The following is a 15,389-nucleotide window of genomic DNA, read 5'->3' as shown; positions in this document are numbered from 1 at the left end:
AAAGAAGGTATTGAATATGGAAGTATCATGGAAATATGATGAGTTTTAACTTACTATCAAAATTTAAGTCAGAGTTGAAAATAATTTGTAAAATTCACTCCTGCTATATTGAAAAGGAAATGGAATGTGAAATCGGTTGGATTGAATACATAAAAATATAGCCACAATTTTCAAATCTAGATAACGAAAAATAGAAAGCTTCAGAGAATTAGATACCCACTTTAGGCACTTTAAATATGCATTTTTGTGGCATCATAAAAAGCACTTTGGGAAAACTGAGTGTCAACTACAGCAGACCTCAAAAGTGGTTGTTACATGTATTCTATTCTACTGCAAATAACTTCACTGCAAGGAAATCAGGTGACACATGGTTTGTGCATATAAAAACTGTCTATGCTACTTTGCTAACAATGCACATCCTTGCAAAATTGCATAAGCCTTATTATATATTATCAGATACTTTTTTCATGAGTAAAATGACAAGAAACATCTCACTGAGCACTGCTTTTCCCTTTTCATGCAATGTCTTAAATTCTGAGTTTCAAACTGATTTTAAAGTAATTTAAGTCACACTTTGTGACCAAATGATTCTTTTATGCTTCCTCTAATCTTTTTAAAAAAATAATCCAGCGAACAAAGATGCCTTACTTCATTAAATTCTATTGACATAAAAATCAGAATATACTTAAATTTGAGTCAAAAATCTTTGTTTTCACATATATTAAAGGTATTTTAGGTAGAGAGCTGATGGAAAGATTCCTTATTTTTTAAAAAACATTCTTGCTGTTATTTTTATCTCTCTTGCTCTTTACTTATCCTCCTGTACATATCTAATTAAGACCCCTTAGTTCTCCTTTTTCAGATCTCATGTATGCTGTTATTCTTCTCTCTGTTCTGCTCCCACTCCTAAAATGATCTCTTTATGCTTTCCTGGTTTCTGAGTTACGGCTTATATATTCCATGTTTTCATTATCTATTCATCACTTGACTTCATTTAGGGTGCTAACATTTTTAGCTTTGTGTATATATCAACAATGAACATGGGTGACTAAGCATCCGGGGAGTAGAATCTTCAGTTTTTGGAATATGTCAAGGAATGAGGATAGCTGGGTCATATGGTAGGTTTTTATTGTTTTTTGTTTTTTTTTTTTTTTGTATTTTGAGAGTTCTCCACACTGATTCATATCTAGCTAGATGGGGATTCTCTTTTTTCCACTTCCCATTCATGATTTCCTCTTAGATTTTTTGATTTATTTAAATTCCAGAAAGTAATCCTTTGTTAGATGTATTAGTGTCAAAGATTCTCTTTCATGTGGTCTTTCTCTTCACTTGATTTTTTTTTTTCGATCTGAAAGAGCTTTTAGGCTTATAGAATCCTAATTCACAAATGTTGTCCTTAATTCATTCATGACTGTGTACACATACTCAAATATGGTTTTTCTCTTTTTCGTGTTTGATTCTTTTCATAGTGTATTTTGATCATATTTATTTCCCTCCCTGAGTTACTTCCAGAGTAACATACACCAAGAGTCAGTAACATTGTTTGGTTTTGGAAAATGACATTTAATTCAGTATTTGTCATTTCACCATCAGTAGCAGAGTTAAAGCGAAGAAGAGAATACATGTATACATATATATATATATATTTCCAAAGTACTATCTAGGAAGACAATTAATAAAATGGTATTTACCCTAGCATCTGTCACTTTGCTCATATGCTTTTTTATTTATTTTCATTTATTTTCTGATGTTTTCATTTTGTCATTTTAGTTGTAAATATAAATACAAGAAGCAATAATCTTGAATTAATTTGTGATATTTTCTTCATAAATATTTTTTAAATTTATTTATTTATTTTACATCCCTCTCACATTGGTGTATAGGTGTGTTAGCTATTAAAATAACATCCCTCTCACATTGGTGTATAGGTGTGTTAGCTATTAAAATATGTTTGCAAATGGTTTTGTTATATGAAGCAAAAGTGAATTTTTCATTTTGTTTTGTTTTGATTTTAATCTGGATACCAAAGCTATGATATTTGTCTTGATAGTCAGGTGTGCAATCGTGCAGCTTCTTACACATTTGTACCTCAAGAGGATGCTGTCTCAGTCTCCTAAGCACTGACAACACAGAGGTACATCATTCCATTCAGAAAACCTGGGCAAACTTCGAGTCCCATATTGTTCACATATATTACTCAATAATTTTTTTTTCATATTTATGTGGAGTGGTAAATTTGCACTCTGATAACAAGACACATGTTTTCCATGATATATAATACTGGATAATTTAGACCATAAGCCAAAAAATGTCTGTTCTGTTATTACTGGTCTTTAGGAACCTACAGGTCCTCTCAGTTCTAAAATGTAATTCAATATTTTGTTTTAGAAAAAAGAAAATATTTTTGCTAATGCATTCCTAACAGATTGTATGTAAAAGTATTGAAAACACCGTTTTCTTTTAAAATTGCTTTTGTCTTCTCTTACTACACACAGACCTCGTAAATCTAAAATTAAACATCTCACATTTATGCATGTTTGAAAATCCGTGAATAACGTATCAGAGACATGATGTGTAATGAGTGTTTTCCCACCATGGTCCACCATGAAGGTTTTAAGGTTGAAGATATGGAAGATTACATAAACAACATTGAGAACCCCACCTTCACAATTTGCTCCATCTCTTTATCAACACTGGAGCTCCATCTCTTCAACACTGAACAAAACTTCTTCACTAAAGCTCCATCTCTTTATCAACACTGGAGAATTAACATTTAGGATACACAGAAGACCACGGTAGATGTTTATCTTACTTGTAGAAGGAAAATTTTCTAACAGTTTCTCCAGAATTCTTAACTCTCGCAAAATAATCATACCAGCTCCTTACATTTTCACTGTCTACACATGCTTTCCTTATTTATGATTTTCATGATGTATGAATAAATAAACGAATTTTGTCAGTGGAGAGCAAGGGTAAGCAAGTTGTAAGACTTGTTATTCTACTGTTAATCTCTTTGTGAAATTTTAATGAACTACAACAGAGCCAATGTACGGTAAATTTAATACAGTGCAAGAGAATCCAACAACATCTGCCCCCAAAATATCCATCACTTTCTCCATATTCTCGGTGGCTTTTGCAAGCTGGTAATAGGAGATATAAATGATTTGACTCTGCCAGTGTCTAGTTGTGCAGCCAGTGTGAAAACAGGGATTATAAAATGTTCCTCTGTCACATACTTTGTTAGTGATTGGAGTACCTAGTGAAATATGAGATTTTATTCTTAGCACTTTAAGTTAATAACAATAACTGTAAAACTAATATTGTTCTTTCCAGTAATTGCCATCATCCATCATAGTGCCGAGCAATGCAGAACAAATACGTGCCACTTTGTGACAGAGCGGGCTCCTGGGTAAACCTACAATGTTATTACTGAATCTTTTCCACTTAAAACATTATTCAAATAAATTATACAGTAATGAAATCATATATTTAAAGCGAAGCAGAAAACTAAAAGCGTAATAATGATCCCGTTTCACAGCAGTGTTGCCACCGACTCTCTGACCTGACATTCTGAATGAAGCAAGTTGTTATAAGCACAGTTGAAATCGTTGCAAAATAGTGGGTAAGAATCAGGCTTCATTAAATTATAGATTCTTAAACAAAACAATATTTGTGGAAGAAAGCTGGGCACTGGGAAATAGACTGTTTTACTTAGCACTCTTACTGCCAAACCAGAATTGTGTAAATCGTAATTGAATCATATTAATACAAGCCGAAGCTAGTGGGAAATTTTTCTGTCACTTTACAAAAGACAGATGCAATGATAAGTAAACATGGAAACCGAATAAACAAAAGCAGTCTGTATTGTGTTAGCATTGATGCTTATGCTACATGTCTAAGTCAACGTCTTTCTCAAATTTAGCTTTATTTTTCTGTTTTCAAACCTCATCTGTGCCTCTCAAGTCTTTGTGGTAGTACACGATTTTTTTAGTGCTCCGGGTTTGAGTTCTTACTTATAACGAGCCAAAGACAATTCTAAATTCAGAGAAAACGTGTAAGCCCAGCTTGGTATTTTTTCTATGCTTGGAAAAACATAGTTTTAAAAGGGGATTCCGAGTCTGCCCATAAGCCGTTTTCATTGAAATATAAAGTCCACACGTCTCTGATTGTTTAGATTCTGAGTATCTATATGTTATCCATCCCAGAAACAAAATTCCTTCTGAATTTTCATGTTCTCGTGGTTAGAATCATTTGAGACAACTTTATTAACTGAACAATAGGCAAGACAGCTTGTGATTATGCTGGTAGAAATAATTAAGGAAGAATTTTATTATCTAATATGATCAAAGAAAAATAAGTTTGTAACTGAAGTGATTAGGACAAATCTTGACAATTCTTTTATCATTTTCAAAACAAATGCACCCAGGATAAAAGAACACAGTGACCAAGTGTCTAGTCATCACAGTAATGTCTACCCTAATAGCCCTGTAGCTGAGCCACACTAACCTGTCACAGTAATTGTTAACTGTGGGGGTTATAATCATAGGCTGAAAAACCTGAAACTAAGAGAGTCGTGGCCCACACAGAAGTTTTGGGTTTTTAATTTGTTTTTATATGTTTGTGTTTTTATTAGTATTTCACTTCTATTTAGAAAGAGTACCAACAGAATGTCTAGAGAATACTATGCATAAATATAAAATTATTTTCAGGTCAAATAGTACAAGTGTGGGTGTGTTTTCCAGATCACTTACATTGAAGACCAAAATTCTATATTTCCTGTGGCCAAAGGAACTATTCCTCATTTAGACAGATCACATAACACTAAGAAATTCTGTGGCCATGAGGAACTGTACTAGTCAATGTTTGGATGTATCAGTCGTCACCCAGCAGTCAATGATGGGTCTATAAGTGAAGCACAAAAAAGTTCCCACTCATCCTCACTCATATCTGAAAGGAAATCAAGAAGATCATGTAATGATAACTAAGAACCAGGGCTTGGAAAAGCTTCATTGTTCAGCTTGTGGCTTTAAAGCACCCTGTGGTTCTCATATCCTCTCAACACTTTGCTTATTAATATATTTTCCATTAAACATTTGCTGTGCATATTTGCTATATTTCCAAAGCCCTGAGTTAACTGGAATAATGTTACTGAAAGTGAATCATTTTGTCTGAAAGAGATCAAAGTCAAACTGTCGATATTCAAAACCCAGTTCTTTTACATTGAGTGTAATTATTCAAGTTACTTAATCTTTCTCTCCTTATTGGTCTCTAGTATATGGATAAGATCTCATTAAAGAAATATATAATTATAAAATGCACATAACAGAATTTAAGCAAAGTTTAAAAAGTTAAGTTCTAATAAAATTATAGCTATGGATGAATTTATATTTTGTAAATAATATGCTACTCTGAAATACTGTAACAAATTATTTTTCACATGATTTTTATTAATATTTTAATAAAGAAAATAAAAGCTGTAATAAAAATGAATAATCCAAATATGTGCAGACATATGTACACATATACCTGAAGATGCATATGAATTATATCAATCTACAAATCATATAAGGCTTAGTTCACTTCTGCATAAAGAGAAAATCAACTAAAAATATTACCATCTATAATTTATAAAGAACAATCCTATCTTTATTTAAGTTTGAAAACACACTTAAAGAATAATCTGCTAATATAATGTCAGTTCTCTGTAATTTTTTCTTACTTTGTTATAATGAATTTCATAAAGGCAAACAAAATGAAATATTTATCTAAATATCTACATTTCATCTATGAAATCATACGCCATAGTAGTCTCTAAGACTATACTTGAAATCAGTTTGCCTATTAACCAAACACTTTGGTGCAACAATTATAATCTTTTCTAGTCTCTCATCCTGTAACGATAGAGGATGTTCATTAGCCAAAAATCTTGCAATTTAGTAAGGACCGTAAGCATGGACATGCATCAATACGATGGCAGAAATATGCAAAAGTGTAATTGGAATCATTAAGATGGTCTGTAATAGAAAAATGGCAAAGGAAGATGTAATTAAAAAGATATTTGGTGAAGACCTATTGGAGATGATGATATTTAAACTGAGATTTTCAGGATGAAATGAAGCTGAGCGTGTGAAGGTCCCAAGAAGATGCACTCTTGGCAGCTAGATCAGCATGAAAGGGCACCGAGGCAGACAGTCCTTAGTTTTAGGACCTGACTGGAGGGCATTCTGCCAAAACAGAAATTATAATTCAAGCTCCTATCAAGGCCAGTCAGTAAGTAATAAGGTTCAGTATAATGGGGTTGCTGCTTTCAGTTTTATTATTTTCAATGACATATACTTTGTTTGCATATTAATGGAATCATAATTATATTCTTCCCACAGGGACACTCTGTGATTGCATATTAAACACACAGGAATATTTTTCATTTACAAGAATAAATATGCTCTGCCTTATTTTTTTGTAAAGTAGGCTTGTCCCTTGAGTGTGTCTTTTCTTTTTCCTCCTCACCTTAGCAATACTGAAAACAACAGAGAAAACTAAGTAATAAATGACTAGTGACAGTGGAATTAACTATCAAAACAAAAACAGGATGTGAGATCTCTGATGACTTTGCAGTGCAAATCTCATATGAAGGCTGGAGTCACTACCTATCCCAAGTGATGGTTCCCTGAACAAAAAAGGCTCTGATTGGTTAGAGGTTATGATATCTATGTATGAAATGAAATTTAGATATTTACCTGCAATCTCCTTAGTTTTCAATGAAGGCACACAAGTTTCTTAAAAGGAAAGAGTAGTTTTTTTTTAAGAACAAAGTTTCTAGTCCAGAACTTTATAGAGAGAGTAAGATAAGTTTCCATGTTTTTATACTGATACTTCAATAGTGTGCATTGCGTAATAGGAGTAGAATCTCAATTTAGACAAATTGTTTTTGCTAATAGATTGGAGACAGGTGTGCTATTTTAGTAGTTTCAAAGCTGCCACCTGCATCTTCATACGCTTTTAGCTGACCCTTAAGTTGGAAGGAGACATTTTCCCATAATATATAAGTATACAAGCACAATAGAAAATATCAAGAGGGGCAATAGATAGAAGAGCTCCTATTTGTCAGACACATAGAAGAATGCATAAGTACTCAAAGTGTTTCTTAAAATTCACAAGCTGCAAATTATTCAATTCTGGATGAAAGGATTTTAAGTAATGGGAAGGTTTGTTTAAAATAAATTTTTAGACACATGTGAGAGCTACATTGTATGTATATATACATATATGCTATGAATGTGGCAAGGGAGAATCCACTTTACATAAAATTCAATGATAATTCACTATTCAATACTTAGGAGAGAAACACTGTATGTGTCACATTGTTATTTGGGAAGATTAGTTAGGCCTGCAACATGACTCAGTGTGTTAAGCTGCTTAATGTCAAGAATGAGTTCCTATTAAAGGTCCACATGGATAGAGTTTCCTTCAAGTTGATGTTGAGTATTAATATTGTGATATGCATGTACTTTCAGAAACACACACACAAAAATTCAATATATATTGTAAATTTAAAAAGTAAGAAATCTTTATATAACTTAATTGCAAAAAGTACTGCAGAGGGAAACTTTTGAGGAAATATAGAAAAGATGTCTAGACATGGTACAGCAATCTGCCTGACAGGCTATCAATGCAGGTGGAGAAAGTGTATTGATTTGTGATAGTACCATGATGGGAAATTATATATGTTTTTGATGAACAAAATATGAAATTGAAATGAACAAGAAGAGTTTCATTGTTGGGAACTTAAAATGCTATAAAGGAATTTGAGCCCATTAGCTTTGATTTTTGTCTTTTTCTAACTTCAGGGATGGGAGATTAAGCCCAGGTCTTTGTGTGTCTATGCAGGCTTTCTTCCAGTGAATTAAATTACCAAATATTCTTATAACGTATTTAAGGTTAAAAGGAAGTAAATATATATGGGTAAAACCAAACTGTTATTTCTTATATTTCAGAAGTTTAATAAATACTTGGGAACTTGCTTAAATACTGAGTATGTAATTTGGAGACTCAGAAGAGAGTTTTCTGTCACATATAATGCTTGGGGATAGTTACCTTTGGGGTGGCATTTAACTAATGTTTATAAATAAAACCACAGCATTGCTGATACATAATAAAAAAGAAATAGAAGCTTAAAATAATTATTTTTAAAAGGTAGGAAGAGATTTTAAAAGCAAAATATTTGGATTTTTTTTTTCAAGAGCATAAGGAAATCCTATAAACAGCCTATATAGAGTCTGAAGTAGGATGGGATTGGTACTTTATAGAATGAAGATAATCATAAAAACAATAGGGAGAATGTGATACAAAAAATGAGATGTGCTCAGTTGATTTCAAGAAGGAAGTTTTGCAGAATAGAAAATAAAGAACACATAGACAATATAACTTGAAATAGATGATGGAGAAATAGAAAGCAAACAAGCAGGAATATTATTTTAGATATTTTCAATAAAGAAAGATAAAAGAGAAAAGGCAGAAGTTTTATGAAATGAAAAATAAAGGGCATTTTTAATTTTAAACTTGATCATATAGTAAACTATAGTTAAATACAAATGCTAAAGATTCTATTTTAAAAATAGGCTGCTAAGAGGTAGCAAGTGATCTCTAAGTACACACATGGTCTGATAATTTATAATTGACTGTTACTTCCTTTCTGAAATTCTAAATTCATATATCTGAAAAATACTATGAGGGTAATACAGACATACATAAAGAGTGATTCACTATCTAAAGTGTTTATTCAAAAACAGTTTTCTCTACATGAGATAAGTAGTATTGGTACAAATTTGGCTCTTATTGATTACTTGTGTGTAGTCTCTAATGTGTTGATAATAATCAAATGAAAGAAAGGTGCATGTAAAGCAATACCATAAAGTCTTAATGGAGGAAAGTTGATAACATTATAATTAAATTATAGAACTGTATTATGATCATTATATCTGACTGTAATTTTGCCAAAGAAATTTGAAGATAAATTTGAGACTTATAGTATTCAATGTATGTATTTTTTTCTCTTTCTCTCTCTTTGGCTATTAATTGGGAAGATCCATGTAATTATGTATCATTTTTGATATTTTATAGAAAATATCTGAAATCTCAATGGGTTTGTGAGAAAGATAGCTTTGTTATTGAACATTTTAATATATCTATTTTTATAATCTTGTGGGAGTAACCAGCCAATATCTTGTTTGATTTAAGATCCACTCTACCAGATGAAACCCATACTTGACAGTGTTTTGGTAACTAAGAACCAGAGGCTAGATAGCCAAGAGACCAAAGGTAGACCAAATTACTACTGGTCTAAAATTACATAGCAATAAAATAGTTCCTAATGGTGCTATAGTCATAGATCAGGGCTCTGCACATCCATCATCACAAAAGCTTCCTTATGCAGCACGTGTTGTGAGAAGACACATTCATTGGCAGAAGGACTTCCCACAACAAGCATGGATGGTAAAACAGAGACAAACTGCTAGACAATATGCATAGAGGGAGAGTCTTGGAGTATCTATCTGTAAATGACATTTCTCTATCAAATCATTCCCCACAGGGCTTAGGGAATGCAAGACAGAGAATGTGGAAAAAGAGGAGATGGAGGTCACCAAGAAAGCAAGGCCTTCTACAACAACATAATCCAAACTCATATGAACTCACAGAGACTGAGGCGGTATTCACAGGGCCTGCATATGTCTATACCACAACTTTTCTTACAAGGGTGTTGGAGGAAAAGGAAGAAGATTGGTGAGCTGGTGTGGGAAGAGGAATGATCCTGTCAAAAGGAAATGGTTCTTGAGATGACACTGGGAGATTTCAGTATTTCTGAGTTCTCGCTTTTATGGGGTAATCATGAAAATATGGTTTCAACATTATCTTAGAAGGTGTAATAACCAAATTTGTAAGTCATAGCATAGGGTGATTCATAACAGAACTTAGAATATATATTAAAGCAATCAAAATGAAAAGTTTTCATTGTGATTTTATAACTTTCAGTTTCTTTCTTGATTAAATCCAAGTTTGGATATTATTTCCTACCAAAATCATAATGGATAGCATGATTCCATTTTATATATATATACATATATATATGTATATATATATATATATATATTGAAGCTCCCAAGGAACAATCAAATTATATATGATTATTCAACTACTCAAAAAGAAAGTAAAAAATAAAACAAATAATAAATTCATTAACAACAAATTATTGCTAAGGTATGGGGAAAGATAACACTCGTTCTTTCTTTCTGGGAATGTAAAATAGTACAGCCAGTATGGGAATAACTGTGGCCATTCCTCAAGAGGCTGTTCCTCAAGATATTCCTCAAGAGGCTATTCCTCAAGAGGCCATTCCTCAAGATATAGTGCATCATGTGAGTCAGGTATCTCACTTCTGGGCATGTACCCAAGAAGATTACATTCTACTACAGAGATACTTGCTCGTTCTTGTTATTTCTACTCTGTTAACTATAGTTACCAAATTGAATCAGTCTAGAAGCCCTATGATTGATAATTTGGATAATGGAAATGTATAGATAACAGCAAAATTTTGTTACAGTTAAACTGATGGAACTACAATAAAAAGTTATACTGAATGAGGTAACTTAGGTAGAGAGGAAAAAGTCACATACTCTAGATGTGGAACCTAACTTTAATATTTTAATTTTATATATTTAATTTAGAAAATTTAGAATACCTCTGGGACTCAGGAAATCAGAACGAGGACACTGGGATATAGAAAATACCATACTAGAATGCCAAATAGTAGAACATAGGTAAAATAAAATTCAAATGGGGAATGCCAGAGGCATATAGTTTTAAGTAAAAAACAAAAAAGGATATGGGTTGGCAGAGATGCAATGGGGGGAAGAATAAGTTGACTCAGAAAGGAGCGTTTAAGAAAGCCTCATGCTAATATACTATCTTATATCTACACTAAAATGTGTAAACACCAATTTGAATGGCAGGTTCTTTGGTTAGCCAGATAACACTAGTGCTGAAGTAGTGTGTTACTTGCAGTTTAAAGACTGAGCTATCTTCATAGGAATTGTTGATCAGGAAAACCCTGAAGGATACCTCAAAAATGTAGAACCTTGTAAACCTCCTTGGTGATCCACTTGAGTATAATGACCCAGGAGTCCACGGTGATGATCTCAGCTAGGACCCGGGGCAGTGGAGGAAAGACTGTCTGAACTGGCCTTGCCCCGTAGTCAGAATGATGACTATCTTGTTATCACCATAGAACCTTTGTCCGGCGGATGGAGACAGAGACAGAGATCCACATCGGAGCACTGGACTGATCTCCCAAGGTCCAATTGAAGAGCAGAAGGAGGGAGAATATGAGCAAGGAAGTTAGGACCCCGAGGGGTTGGTTCACCAACCAAGACAGTGTGTCTGAGCTAATGGGAGCTCACCAACTCAAGCTGGACTTGGAATGTACAAGCACGAGATCAAACTGGACCCTCTGAATGTGGTTGACACTTGGGGCAGACGGTGGGGCCAATGGTAATGACACTGGGATTTGTCTCTATGCATGTACTTAAGGATGCATATCTCCTTAAGCCTGGATGTAGGGGGAAGGGCCTTGGACTTTCCACAAGGCAGGGTGCCTTGCCCTCTCTTAGGACTGGAGAAGGTAGGAGGAGGGTGTGTGGGGGAGCTGGAGGGAAGAGGGAGGAGGGGAGGTAGTGGGAATTTTGATTGGTATTATTTATAAAGTAATAATAAAAATATTTGATTTGAAGAAAAAAATGTGATACCTAAATAGGTTAAAAAATGACAAGATTCTTTTGCTGAAGATATTGCATCACACATGTGGGCTGAAAACATGGAAAAATAAAGCTAAAAGTTAATTGTAATCAGTGCATACTACTGTAAACCCAGTAAAAACCCATGTTAGGGGAAGCCATGGGCCAAAATAGCATCGAACTTCCTTGGATGCTAGGTTTACTTTTGTATGCAATATTATATTCTCTGCTTCCAGCAGAGAAGTCTCTCTTTCAGCAGATTACAATGAATTCAGAGATTTGTGACTGCTCAAGATGCTAAAAATGAGTGACAGGTGAGGCTTCTTTCTAAACAAGACATTTTACACTGCCTTCGACATGCAGTAAATATTGTAGTAAAGGGGTCAGAAATGGTGTAAGAACCGGAGGGCTGCAGTCTTATACCATAGGATGTGACATAGATATGGTAATCATGAACTTATATCATCTGTGGTTACTGGCACTAGGATAAATGTAGTTATGGACCTATGAGGAACTTATGCTTCATCGTGCTAAAATATGGACTGCTTTCTTATTTTTAAAGGTAGGATCACTGTCTTGAATTGTATACCCAATACTAAATCCACCAGAGTCAATGGTTATATGTAAGTCCATGGTCACAGAGATAGCAGGCTAAGCACTGGACTTAAAATCAAAGTGGTATTTCTTGATTGTGGTTCATAATCATTCTGAATAATGTTGGAGACAGACTAAATGGGTAGAAAAGTAACAAGAACAGATTTTAAACATGTATGGATTCATTTAAAAACAAAATAAGCCTGTTTTCAATTGGGTCAAAGTACACTGTGGTTTTATCAGAATTTCTAAAAATTTTCAGTATTACTGTAAATCTATAATGTTTTACAGTCATGCTGATATGCACTTTTAAAGCCCCAATTGCACAAAATTTGTACAAGAGTCCAATACTACCATGAAAAAACAACTAATCTCTTATGATTGAAGAAAATAGAAGCAATATGTAATAATCCATAATAAGGTGAGCTTTTAAAACCTTCCACAACAAGAGTAATTTTCCCAGTATTCTAAAATAATACATTTGATTAAATTAATAGGCAATGAAACCTAAAAATACACATTAATAAAACTGTCACCTAGATTGAATATATATGGTATGTACTTACACAAACACATACACAGTGGTGACAACTATTTATGCACATTGTTCTCTAGTTCTGTTTCTTTGCTTTTAAACAAGGTGATTTATCATCTTAATTCTAAACAATACTCGAATTGACAAAATGTACAATATCTAAAAGCAGAGATATCCTTATTTCTGGCAATGCCTTTTTCTAGCTAAATAGGAAGACAACATAAAATCCTTCTGGTCTGGGGGTTGACAGGTTCATTTAGATGTGTGTTTCAGTGTGAAGAAGAGGGATTATTATTTGTTTCTATGAGGGTAAGAATGTCATTTAACTAGGTCAGTAAACAGGAAACTTTATGTGAGTTACTCAATGATCAAACTTTAGTAGGTTTGAAAAAAAAAAAGTTCTCCTAAGCTTTACTGAGACTGAAGAGTAAGCAGATCGATCAGCAAGACAGCTGAAAAGAATGAATTGGCTATGTCATACATAGTTCGGCTGGCAGTTACATGGAAAAGGACAAGCAATAAGGGCATTTGTTTCAGCGAGAAGCGTGGTGGCTTAATTCTTGTACAGAGTGACACTTTGTTGAATTCCTTTCATTTTTCAATTTTTGTTGAGAACACCAGTTCCATCACACACAAAAATGAAAGGACACTGAATCAAAATTTTCATGAGCATGAGCAATAAAGCATATTATTTTTTTAAAACTTATTCAATGTAGACCTTGGCATTGCTACATGTAACCAATTAAATACTCAGTGATTACAAATATGAGAAAGGGCTTATTTTGTTAACAGCAGAAAAATACCTAAGGTATTTTTTTTATTTTCCTCTTGTACAAATTTATATAAATGTCAGCTTGCAAACAAGTGTATGATTAAGTTTAAATTCAGCTATAAATCTATAGTCTTGAAGCAGAAAAGCAATTAGCTTGGAAAAGTGTAAAGAAAACAGTCACTCCCCCACACCTTTTTTTCTTCTTTCTAAAATATCACAGCTACTCTTGCTGAGCCACAGGGCAAAACTCGCACTATTGTCCCATTTTGTATTAGATAAAGTACTGGCTTTGTGGGAGCCTAGGCAGTTTGGATGCTCACCTTACTAGACCTGGATGGAGGTGGGAGGTCCTTGGACTTCCCACTGGGCAGGGAACCCTGATAGCTCTATGGGCTGACAAGGGAGGGGAACTTGATTGGGGGAGGGGGAGGGAAATGGGAGGAGGTAGCAGGGAAGAGATAGAAATATTTAATAAATAAATAAACGGGAAAAAAGATAAAGTATGAATGAAATTTAAACACATTAATTTTTGTCTTTCATAAATGTAAGTACAGAAGCCTAGCACTTTTGCTCTCTTGGAATCATTTACTTGTCTTTTTTTCACATCGTCGTCTTTGGGTCAGTTCAAAAAATTATTCTGTTGTGAGATAATTCCCTACCCATGGTCAATAAAAATCTTTGATGCTCAAAGGTTTGTTTCACTGTCATTGAATTCATGACAGGCAATATGTTCTACAAAGACCATTGTAGCGGATACCAGGATATACTATTAAGGAAAGAAATGCTAAAGTTGGTTGTGTCTTTGCTATGAGCAAATAATTATAAAATCATCTGAACTTCATAAATGACCTAAAGGGGTGGATATGGTTAAGGGTATAGCTTGACAGAAAAGGTTCCTCTTGAACATGGAATTGAACCCTCTCTGGACATATTGCTAGGTTGACTGTGGAGGGACACAGGGAGGCTCACAGGGCGAGGTCTGCAGCACTGCGCTGTTGAGATTGACATCCTGAGAACCCCTGCCGTAGGTGCATCTTCAGTGCTCATAGGAACACATTTATTGAGCAGGAACATGCCTTCACATTTTAGTGTATAGATCTGAAGATAAACTTAGGAATGCTGTGCTTACTGTGCTCTGTTGCTTTGTGTTTCCCTGGAAGCTGAGCATTGAGGGAATGCAGAATTTTAATTGTAACTTTGCCAGTACTTCTATCTAGAGGCCTGCTGCCGTTTTTGTCTTCTATGAAATTTTTGTTGCCAAGGAAGACAGGATTACAGCTTTGTCTGACCGATTGAGATGGCGTGGTGTATTATTGGTTATCAACATACTCATGTAGTGTGGGGGTTTAGATGGTGAATAATTACAATGTGGGGGCAAGCATGGTACATACTGTGCAACCTCAGTTACCTGATGTATGTACACTTGCAGCACCCAGAGGGACACAGCAAGCTGAGCTGTATGTGTCTGGGTGACTGTTCTTGGCTTCTTGTGTTTTGTTTCCTGCAATGCACATGCTACAAAACAAATAAAAGCTTCTTTTTAAAGTTTAAAAAAAAAATCATGTAAAGACAGTAAAGCTAAGCCGGGCGGTGGTGGCGCACGCCTTTAATCCCAGTACTCGGGAGGCAGAGGCAGGCGGATCTCTGTGAGTTCGAGACCAGCCTGGTATACAGAGCTAGTTCCAGGACAGGCTCCAAAGCC

This window comes from Microtus ochrogaster, unplaced genomic scaffold (assembly GCF_000317375.1).
Source record: "Microtus ochrogaster isolate Prairie Vole_2 unplaced genomic scaffold, MicOch1.0 UNK6, whole genome shotgun sequence".
Classification (NCBI taxonomy): domain Eukaryota; kingdom Metazoa; phylum Chordata; class Mammalia; order Rodentia; family Cricetidae; genus Microtus; species Microtus ochrogaster.
Note: the sequence above shows the minus strand (reverse complement) of the source record.